Here is a 12129-nt window from a genome sequence, read left to right on the forward strand (position 1 = left end):
CTTCCGTTCCCAAAAAAGCAGAATGTTCACCTTCTACTCAAGCCAAGATCAAGCAAGTCCACTACTCATTTCAAGGGGGAGGCCTCCTGGAGACAACAGGATCAGACTGAGGAGCCTCAGAAATGAGGAATCCTCCCACTTCACTCAGTGAGTTACAATCCCAACACAAGGTCCAGCTTTGGGTCAAGATTCTGTTACAAGCTTTTGAAGATATGTACTTAATCGGTATGTTTCAGCCTGTGATATCCATCAATTGTGGTATTTCCCTGGATGATTTTTTTTCAGTCTTTATAAGAAATGACAGCTGTTTTATTAAAAAGCAAGAGATATTATATTGAAGAAAAATACAAGCAACAGTAATCAGGTTCTAAAGGATATGAAAGTCCCATCTTGTGATAGAGAAGAACTAACTACATCTTTAGAGGATTTGCACTTTGAGTGGTTTATTAAACCTGACACCAGGCCTGCAATTACCACCAATTATTTGGTCATAGTGTCAGTTGCATTTAAAGTGAGAAAGTTAGTGATGGCAACAGCTTATTTTTAATAACTGATTTCAGAGAAAACCATTTTGTGTCCAATTGCTACTTCCTGACCTCCTGATCTCCACATAAAAGATTTGCACCTGTGGGGTTACTGGCGAGAACCCCAACCCAGGAGAGCAGTCACAGATGTTATTACAGGCTGAGAGTAAGTCATATATTCACTCAAGCGCTCATCCAGCCTACAAACACATAAGTGCAGCCACCAGGTGCTAGCCCCTGTAATAAATCCCTTCCAAACAAGCTGCATTCAACTAAAATGCTGAACTTGAAAAATCCCACCCACATTACTAAGATGGTCTTCATCCTCTGAGCAGGAAAAGATTTCATAGCTTCTTGTGCTGTGGTGACGATGTGTAAGGAAACGCATCCTTCCAGGTCTATAAATCCACCTCCTCTTTACTCATTTAATAGGGTTAGGTGCATTTGTTTTGATCCTTTTCATTTAAACTGGTGGTCCTTGGCATGAATGAATGGCTCTCAAGTCCCAGAAACACTGGCAGGACAGCGTTTTATCCCTCACATCTTAGCCCATGCCACTGGGGGAGTAATTTCAAATATGAAGATGCCAAATTTCAATGAAGTCCCTTTTCTAAAATCCACATTTCTTTCTATTTTAAGGCACAATCTCCCACAAATCACATCAAACTTAAGTAATTTAGGGACTAAGTATTTTATACCTTGATATCCTTCTCTTCTACTTCTAGGCCCTTGTGTTCAATATTATGTTCAAACCTCCCCCCTCCTCGAATTTTTTGCTTCATTTGGCTTCTTATTTTCCCTTACTCCCTTACTCCCTTAATTTACTATTATGATTCTGGCATCTAAATAATTATGATTCTGGAATCTAAATAACAGCAATAACAAAACCCCAGAAAGCATAAGTTTAAGATGTTTTAACCATCTAATCCGCCAAGGTGTCTCGATAAATAAAGTGTTTAGATTCAGCTTTGGCATAAAGAGTGACAACTGGTAAGAGACTAGACAGGTCAAATTTTTCAAATGTTGTCAGTTTCGATGGAGTAGGAAAGAAGGGAGAGGTGAGGAAGAAGGAGGACTTTGGGGAGAATTCTGTGTGTTCTTATGTAAACAGACAAGCAAACAAAGACTCAGAAGACCTTTAACCCTTTTGGTAAAGGCTTCTCACTCAAGGCAACACATGTCATCGTCTGCCTCTGTCTCCAGCTCCAAGCCTCTCTTCAGCAAGAACACAGCTGCTTTAGGAGACGGAGACTGAAATAGAAAACCAGCCATGGCGATGAAATGTGACAACTTGCTTGAGAAAAGACATGTTTGATGTGTTTTCCAACTGGATGTTTCTAAAATTTATGGCGGTTTCAGACAAGATTTCCAAAGAAATCCTTTCTCTTACTCATTTCAAGCCTCTAAATCTATAATGCCCTTATCGCTGCTTCAGGGAGGAACCAAAAAAAAGTTTCTTCCCGATGGCTTTCACAAATTACCTTTCAGTCTTCAGAAGACGTGTCTCTCCTCGGCAAACTCAGGCGTCTCTCTCAGGCTGTTCTCACTCGTCTTCCCCAGCAGTGCCACCCCTTATTGTAGGTAAATTACTTGCTTCCTCAAGGCCTCAGTTTTCTCATCAGTGCAACGAAGAGGTTCAAGTAAATAATCTTCAATGCCCCTTCAACATGTGACATTCAGAGATCCAGATTTTACAGCAAGCCTGAAGGCATTTTGAAGGGCCCGTTGCATCCATAATAGCGGATAGAGGGACGTTCTAGAAACATGATGAGAAAAAACAGAGATGTTTTAAAACAAGGACTGAGCTTCTAGAAATAGCCAAGGAAACATCCTGCTCCACATAGGACGAATCCTCTACCTACTCCACATAGAATAAACCCTCCAAATATGGACATATACAGGAGCAGCTACATGGAGGCACAAGAGGGTGAAGAAAAGTAGATTCCAGTGAGGCATCATCCAGGCATGAGGGAGGGGATTCTGTGGAGTAAGTACTCCATTTTGCTGCTTCTCTTCCAGCCTGAGAGCAGGCTCAGTGTACACAGAGCGTCAAGCACGAGTGGAAAATCACAATTTTTCCAGCCTAGGGAATCAGAGTCCTGAGTCCAGGGCACTACAGTCACTGGAGAAAGGGAAAATTTTGGAAAGAAAAGAGCCAGAAAGGGAACACCCAAATTCTGCTCCCCACATGTCTAGCCGACTCCTGAATCATGCGTGTGTGGAGCAGACTCAAAGCACCTCACCTAAGGGTGAAAGATCTGAACTGAGTTTGGAAATGGAAGAAAAAAAAGAGTTTGGAGTTCATATCCAACCAAGTTTGCTAGAATGAAAAAACATGACTCATCAGAGGAAATTAATAGCATCCAGAGTCTCTACATGATATTTACAATGTGCATGATACAAACCAAAACTACTCAAAATGGAACATATCATGAAAATGGGGAGCCTAAACATGACAGAGTGAGGTTGGAGAGGAAGGCTATGTTATTTACTCCCTTGTCTCCCTTCCTGTGAGGCCTGGCTGTGTCAGACCATCCCATAATATTTTAAATTTTCACCCCTTCATACTCTTCAATCCCAAGAGTCGTTTTATTTCTCTAAACTTTGTATCTAATTTCCTTTTCATTCCAGGTGGTAATAAAGGATTTTTCACCACTGCATGACCTGAGCTGCCCGAAGACCATCCCCTAATACAACAGGATTTTTACTGCCTTTTGCCCCAACTAGCAAGCCTGGATTCCTCCATTTTCCTTGAGGATCTTTTGCTTACAATCTGCTCTTGGTACCAAGATTGTACCAGTCAAGGTTCTTGATTGCAAACCATAGAATTGACGTCTAGCTGATTAAACAGAAAAGAAATTTACAGAAGTGTGATAAACAATAGCAAGAACAAACACACACATAGATACAGAGAATAGACTGGTGGTTACCAGAGGGGAAGAGGGTGGAGGCACAGCAAAAGGGGTAAAGGGTCACATGTGTATGGTGACAGATGGCAACTAGACTTTGGGTGGTGAACATGATGCAGTCTACACATAAGTTGAAATATAATGATGTACACCTGAAACTTATATAGTGTTATAAACCAATGTTACCTCAATTAAAAAAAAAAAGAATGGCGAAAAGAAAATTACAGGAAAGAATAAAGTAGTTCAGAAAAGTAACATGAAGGCAAATTCTACTTCCAGCCGTGGTAGAGTAACAAGAAATGCACTTTAAATATAAAGATACAGATAAATTAAAATAAGAAAATGGGAAAATATACCATGCAAATACTAAGCACAAAAAACCTGGAGTGATCACAGGAGGACACATCAAGGAGGTGGCTGTCTGTAAGTCAAGAAGAGGGGCCTCAGAAGAACCTGCCAACACCTTGGTCTTGGACTTCCAGCCTCCAGAACCGTGAGAAAAAAATTTTGGTTGTTTAAGCCAAAAAAAAAAAAAAAGAAAAGAATTTTAAACCGAGTATTAAGCCAAGCACAGAATCCTCTGTGACTGCACAGTTTGCACACCCACAAAGCACATCTACAAAGCCAGCACACCTGTGAAGGCACATGTCCATGAAGGCTACTTATAAATCATGAGAGCCATCCTGTACAAGGAAAGTCCTATACATATAATTTTGGGATTTTTTTATTATAATATTTTATATTACTTTATAGCACTTCTGATGCTATTTCTCTTTGTGTGTTCAAGAATGCTTGAAAAGACCAATTGTGCCACTTCTTATAATTTTATTGAGGCATAGTTGAAGTCAACTAAACTGCACATATTTGTGTGAAACTTGGCAATTTTCCACATGTTCATCCACCCACAAAACCATCACCACAATAAAGGTAATAAATATTTCTATCATCCCCCCAACAAAAAAAAATCCTAGAGTGACTGTATCAGTATCAGACAAAGGAGGTTTCAGAACAAAGAATATTTCAAGAAATAAAGAGGGACATTTCATAATGATAAAGGATCAATTCATAAAGAAGTGACAGGCAGCCTGAAGAACCAGGCTTAGAATATAGGTAGGAACCATGAGAGACTTGGTGGCAGAGAGCACCGACATAGTCAGCTAGGGCAACAGCTGGGGCGACCTGCACGGGGTACTCACCAGTGCCACTCTTTCTGCTCCCATGGTAACCACTGCCACTGTACTTGCAATTCTGCCATCCCATCCCACAGGGTATAATCTCTGTCTGTCACTCACATCTTCAGATCCATATTCCTCTCAGCTGCAAGTCCAAGGCAAGAACATCCAAGGGCAAAACCAGCTTCATATATCCAAGTGCTTGTTGCCAGGGAGTAGAGAGGAAATATCTGGTTCCTTCATTGCTAAAGTGAGAAGCAGGGCCCTCCTTATCACCAAGATTCAGACTTTTAGGGATTTCCATAACAGGAGTGAGATTCAGATGCTGGGCTTTCAAAAACAAACAGCAAATGTCTACTTACAATATATATTTCACATGGGAAGGCAATTTGGCTATATATCAATAGCCTGACATTATTTTCCTTTAATTTTTGACCAAGTAATTCTATCTATACATTATATAAAAAGTCATAAATTAGTACCAGGATCTAGGTACAAGAATGTTCAACTGAAGTATAATTTATAATAATGTAATCCCAGAAAATTATTAAACTGTGGTATATATCAATTGGGTTCTTGAAAAGATTATACACTCAAAATAGGATATCCAAGTGGCTATTTACAAAGGTGTGTGTAGGAAAACCACAACAGATAGTGTAGTAACTTTGGCTGAAACTTCTTTACCTGTAAGGATGAGGGGAGGGAATAATTACTGGCTCTCAGAAGGAGGGAACGCTATAGACTGGCCTTTGGTGGGGGGACACAACCAACCTGAGGTGACCTGCCAGGGAGAGTCAAAGGAATAAAATACCTGCCCTTTATCTCCTCCCTCTCCCCGTTCTCTCCCAGCTCCTGCCAGGGCTTCCCACTGACCAACCCCAACGGGAAGCCAAAGAGCCCAGGAACCCCTTGATATGGTCCATGAGATCAGCCTCCAGAGGCAGAGAGTAAGGAGGAGAAGGGTAGACAGTGGACCTGGAAGGGCAAATGGAAGATAACATATTCCATATGATGAACTCTTCCACAGGCTTTGATTTAAAATTATTCTAGAAGAATATGTAATGGTAAGGGAGAAGATTTCCAATATAATGACAAGCTGAAAACAGGATCCAAACTGTCTAGATATTAGGATACCAAATTAAAAAAAAAAGCAAACAGTGTTAATGGGTAAGATTGTTTTATTTATTTTTTAATTTTTTCTGTTTTTCAAAATATCTATAAGTAATGCATATTTTTGTAATCAGAAAAAATGTAGTTAACTAACATGATATCTCAACTAATAAATCTACAATGATAAGAACCAAGACTTATGAAAAGGGAGAAAAAGAGAAAATAGCAGGTTTTCATGGGTGTACCAGATTTGAATAAACAAGCAGCTATTGACACTTTTCCCCATGCCAGGCACTATTCTGGGTCCTGGGGACACAGTGATGGAAGAATTTGTCTTCAGGGAGCTCATCTTCACTCAGCTAGGGAAACTTTGGGTTGGAGTGTGGAACTGGGAGGCGAAGGACAGCAGCTGGAACGTGGCTGTCCGCAATGGCATTTGATGCAAGTTATTGAGGTTTATGGTGTGCGTAAACCTCACAGAGACGTACAGCGTCAGATAAGAAATTGGAGCAGCTGGCTGGAACATGTGCTGAGACTCTGCCTCATGTTGCAAAAAACATGAGGACTGGAAATGTTTTCAGCACTGTTGCTGTTCTGGGATCTAAACCAGAAGTGTTACATCTGACCACAGTATAATAAACAGGGAGACCAATCTTCCCGTGGAGATTCTCATAGGATGAGTGCATGATATCGGGGGGTAGGGGTAGGCAGACAGGATTAAATTTATGTACCTCTCATATAATAGGTGTTCAATATATTTGATATTGATTAAAAACAGCAAATGAACAAAGGCTATTATACTTGGTTTTTTTTTTTTAAAAAAAGAAAGGATAGTAAGTGTAAATGTTGTCCTAGGATTAAGAAGTCCTATAAATGTGACTAGTTACCTGAAAACTTTTAACACCATGAATTAGATATATTTTTACAAAAATTATAGGCTACAGAACGTTTATTGCAAAAGCATCAGGAAGAAATTAAGCAGTGAGTCACAGCACCGTGTAAAGACAATCAACCAGAGCCAATTTTCAGGCTTCTGTCAGGGCTGTATTTATGGTATGCTATAGCTGGGTCAGTCCTCTTCAAATAAGGACCATTCACTAAGCCCTAATTACCATTCCTAAATGCCGGACCCAGATCAGCTTGGCAATCAAGTGATACCATGATTATGCTGAAGAGCTGGCGCAGAGGAGGCCTGAGGGAATGAGGGCAGGTTTGGATGCTAATGAAAGGAAGATGTGGCTGTCATTTCTCATGGGTATTGCACACCACTTTCAGTCTTTGAGTCAAGAAACCAATGACACAAGGGATGTGCCTTCAACTGAAAGGACTTACACAGGTCTATAATGATGCTGATCACAAGAACTTCACAGGTATCTTTTCCAAGTTGTGTGATGTTTGTTCTTAATCTGGATTTCACACTGTTAACAAAAAAATTCCACAAACAATGCAGACGTTTTGAAAACTATGTGAGTTCATAAATATTTCTTAGTAGACTCTAGATTCTTTTAAAAGAAGATATACTTTTTAAATATTGAGTAATTTTGTTTAAAATATAGCATAGATGTGTTACAGCCCTGGAGCCAAACCAACTGAGTTTAAAGTCCATTTAAGAGTAGCAGGGCAACCTTGGGGAAATTACAACCACACTGTACCTCAGATTCCTCAACTGAAAAATAAAAGAGTAGGGCTGGCCCCATGGCATAGTGGTTAAGTTTGGCACACTCTGCTTTGGTGGCCCAGGTTCATGGGTTCAGATCCCAGGCACAGACCTACACCACTCATCAGCCATGCTGTGGCAGTGACCCACAAATAAAGTGGAGGAAGATTTGCACAGATGTTAGCTCAGAGCTAATCTTCTTCAAGCAAGAAAAGAGGAGGATTGGCAAGAGATGTTAGTTCAGGGCTAATTTTCCTCAGCCCAAAAAAAGAATTAATTAATTAATTAAAATAAAAGGGTAATAGCAACCTCCTCATGGAGTTGTTATGAGAAATAAATAAGCGAAAAAATTTAAAGTGCCTGGCACAGAGTAGGCACTTTTTAAATATCAGATATTACTATTATCTAAAATTCATACTCCAGAGAAACCATAAGGTTATCAGTTTCTCAAAATCTATTTTAGTCTTTATAGTAAAAAGCATTATCTTTTGTATGTCTTAGAACATTTTAAAAGACCTCAATTTTCAACCAGGTTGAGATTGGCTTTCATCATCTTAAAGAGCCCAGTAGATGACAATTCTGTGGGTCCACATCTAATTTAATTTGAGAACAATTAGGGAAGAATTCTTATAATTAATGTTTTATAAGACTTTTAAAATAAGTTTTAAGCTACTCCTACTCATAGGTAATAGAGATAGTAACTTATGATAAAGTTTAAGAGACCTCCAAAATCCCATCTGCCTTCAAAATATCTCAAATATTTAGGCAAAAACATTTATACAGAACTGAATATGATACAGCCTTGCCCTTGAGGAAATCACTAACCAGAGGAGCCCAATCTACAAAACTAATTATAATGTTAATATGATATGTTTATTAATAAAAAGAAAGACAATATACAAAATTGCCTCTTACCATCCATTAGTGCAGCTAATAGACATTTGAAAGCTACAGAAGCCAAGAATAAATATAAAGACAATGCGATTGGATAGTTATTGACAAGGTGCACTGATGCTCCTCAGAAATAAACTAGATGCTAAGGGAAATTAACAAGCAATTGGAACCCAAATGTGAAAGCCAGAGGACCCCTTTGGTATCACAAAGAAGTCTTTATCTCCTGCAGTGGAAGAATAGAGAAAACCAAGGGTCAAGGACAAGACTTAACGGTCCAAGTGACTGAAATTCAAAAAGGTTAAATACCCAACAAAGGCGGATCTATTATGCCAAGGTCAGGGCAAGGTTTCCCTGCTTGGGAAAACCTAGAATCTGACATGTAATAGAGACATCTAAGAGGACACTCTTGAAGATTTTGACTCCCTAGACTCCTCTGAATTTTCTGAACCCACAGAAGTGGCCCACCCTCCCTATTAAGAGCTAGCACTCCTCCTCCCACCTCATTCTGGAAGACAATTCAAAGATCTCTCCCCAGGAAGGCAATAGGATCTGTCCCACCTCCCCTCCTAGCCACTAGGCCTGTAACTGGGGTTAAATCACAGCATAACCCAGCTGGGAATGTGCTGGGCCTAATAAAGAAGGAAAAGGACTATCCTTACAAAAGAGCTGTAAACCTAGCCTACATGTACCTTCATGTACCAGGGTAGCACACGTGCATATAGGACTGCATTCTGAGTGTTCTTAATCAAGATGACTGGAACATAAACTTAAAACAGAGAAGTCTTCATTGACTTGGAGGTGGTCTCCCAAGATACAGAATTTAACACCTTGGCAAGAACCCCAAGAGATGGTGCAAGCTTGCTATGAAAATGGCTCCTAGAAACATGAAAACAAATGATGGTGCTCCCAAAACAAGGTTGCAATGCCAGGATTGCCATGGTGCATGGTGGTGTAGGAAGGGATTTAAAGACTCATTGAAGTGGCCAAGTTGAATTGGAGATACTATGTATGGCCAGAACTCTGTTCAAAGATTATATTGCATAGAAAGGCCTAGAGGACACACCATTTACCAAGACTATGAAGAATGTGCTAGACAGAGGGGCACCAGCACTAAAATGTTCAGTTGTGGCACTCCCCTGTAGGCCAGAGGTGATGGTATGAGAGGCTATTATGGAAATGGCTCCCTAATAGCAATGAGGATGATGAGGACCCAAAACAATAAAGGACAAATAGTAGAGATTAACAGCTTGAAGCCAGAGGATTGCAGTAATGGTAATGAATGGCAAGTTGGCATGGCAGCTAAGGGGCCTGAATGGTAGAGAGTTACACAGACAGTTGATAGAACACTGAATACCTAAAGGCAAAATAGATGAATACTGCTCAGTTTGTAGCAGCAGAAGAAATCAAGGATGGATGACTGGGAGAGTGAGGACAGGCACCTCAACAAGAGGTACGATCCCCTATGGAGTTTCCAGACTGAACCAGTTTTCAGACCCAGAGCCCATTCACTGAAGAGGTTGCCTGGTCTCCAGGAGGAAGAACTCTGCAATACCACAGCAAGTATACACTGTAATGATTGTTCTGACTCTGTCCTCAAAGGGACCTATGACCATTTACTTGGGTAAATGTACATGGGGGAAAGGGGAATAGCCAGGACTATGGGACATAGGGTTTGAGGACCTGAGCTGATGCCTGGAGACTTAAAACATTATCATGGACCACTGTTAGAGGAGAGATATATGGGGGACATGTAATAAATGGAGACATAGCCAAGGTCTGGCTTACGATGGGTCCACTGGGCCCACAGATTAACCTGGCAGTCATTTCCCAGGTGCCAAATTTATACTTAGCAATTGGCATACCCCAATACAGAAGGGAGATTGGGCAGGGAAGGTGGAGGTTAGTTACTCTTAAAGATCTAAAGTATCAAGTGGTAATTGCCCCCATAATATCTCCATTTAATTCACCATTCTGGCCCTTACAGAAACTAGAAGGATCCTGGAGGATTAGTGTAAACTAGGGGTCAGCAAACTTTTTCTATAAAGGGCCAGATACTAATAGGCTTTGTGGTCCATATAGTCTCTGTCACAATAATTCAACTCTTCCATTGTGATGCGAAAGTAGCCACAGACAATATGTAAGTGAGTGGGTGGGGCTATGTGTTCCAATAAAACTCTATTGACAAAAATAGGCAGCAGGATGGATTTGGCCCACAGGCTATACTGTGCTAAGCCCTAATGTAGACTACCACAAGCTCTATCAAACATATGGAGCCACTGTATCAGATGTGGTAGCTGCTAGAGCAAATTAATACAGCATCAGGCATGTGGTATGTGGCTATTGATTCGGTGAACGAATCAGAAACAATTCGCATTTGTGTGAGATGGACGTTATTTATTTACAATTTTCCCCCAGGACTATGTTAACTCTCTGTACTTTGTCATACTATAATCCAAAAGATTGGGACCATCTGACATCCCATATTATATTGATCCACCACGTTAATAATATCATGCTGATTGTACTAGATACACAAGAGGTAGCCATCACTTAGACTTTGTAAGACACACACAGTCCGGATGGTAGGAAGATTCATAAAGTGGGGCTACCTCTTTAGCACAAGTTTCAGGGTCCAGTGGCCAGGACCATGCTGGACATCCCCTCCAATAATTTATTTAAAAATAAAGTATTGCCTCTTGGACTTCCTACCATAAAGAAGGAAGGACGACATATGCTGAGCCTTTTTGGATTCTGGAGGCAATATATTCCACATCTGCAATGCCCAGTACAGTAGCCATTAGCCACACAAGGCTACTTAGGCTTACATTTAAATTAAATTAAATTAAAATTGTAGTTCCTCAGTTGTACTAGCCACATTTCAATTGCTCGATAGCCACATGCAGCTAGTGGCTACCATATTGATAATAAGGTATGATAATAAGGTATAAAATATTCCCACTAGTGCGAAAGTTCTATTGGAAAGCACTGTACACCTAGGAATGAGGAATATTGTTCTGATCCACATACCTGGGGCCAAAGAGCAGCCAGCTGTGGGTGAAGCCTAGAGCAGGAAAGAGTTCTGCAGCAGGTCCAAGCTTTAGTGAAAGCAACCCTGCCACTTAGGCCATACGAGCCAATTAATGGAGGTATTAATGGTGAGTGAAGATTCTTGTTGCAGTTTGTAGCAACCTCCAGTGAGAGAATCACAGTGTAGGTCTAGAGCAAGGTTGCCATCTGTCCTAGAGGTTAGTGGTAAGATTAGATTTGGGATATGAACTGAGAAGTGGTACTGTTACAACAGTGGTAGAGGCCACGGTCTGGGGTTATTCAAGGCCATGCTGTCTGCCCTGGAGAATTAGATGCTGTTTGAAAAACAACTCCTGGCATGCTACAGGACCCTGGAAGAGCCAGAATGCCTCTTGGTCCTGCTCATGCTCATTCCCAGACATATCACTTCCATATTACCATAGGTGACGGGGTCCACTTGGTCTTGTTTTGGTGAGTCTGATAGGACCCAATTCATGATGGGCAGATTCAGACACATGGTCACTTGGGGTTTCACGGTAAAATACTCCTTCTGTTCCAGGATTAGGAATGGGTCCATGATCACAAATCCATTGGTCATATCCTATTCCACAACACTCAGAGCTGCAGGGCTGATAGTGTTGGATAAACCTATTGATGACCCAGAGAAAACGTCGTCTCAGAAGCAATACTCTGACAGAATGAGATACCATCCTCCAGGACACAGTAAAGATAATGAATGAAACACCATTATGTGGCACTGTGTCCCCAGTAGAAAGAATACATGGGTCCGAGAACCAGGGGATTGAAGTAGGAATAACCTCACTCACAATCACTCC

At 40.7% G+C, this 12129-nt stretch overlaps 1 long non-coding RNA gene across 1 annotated transcript in view; it reads right to left on the reverse strand.

Annotated features, from left to right (window-relative positions):
• Window positions 1-2020: 2020 nt before the first annotated feature.
• The window catches only part of LOC138917348 (uncharacterized), a 50310-nt gene continuing 40201 nt past the window's right edge, over window positions 2021-12129 (reverse strand). Inside the window, exon 3 of the long non-coding RNA XR_011425207.1 lies at window positions 2021-2280. This is a non-coding gene — a long non-coding RNA (uncharacterized lncRNA). The remainder of the gene's footprint in view (window positions 2281-12129) is intronic.

The sequence above is a fragment of the Equus caballus genome, chromosome 1 (genome assembly GCF_041296265.1).
Source record: "Equus caballus isolate H_3958 breed thoroughbred chromosome 1, TB-T2T, whole genome shotgun sequence".
Classification (NCBI taxonomy): Eukaryota; Metazoa; Chordata; class Mammalia; order Perissodactyla; family Equidae; genus Equus; species Equus caballus.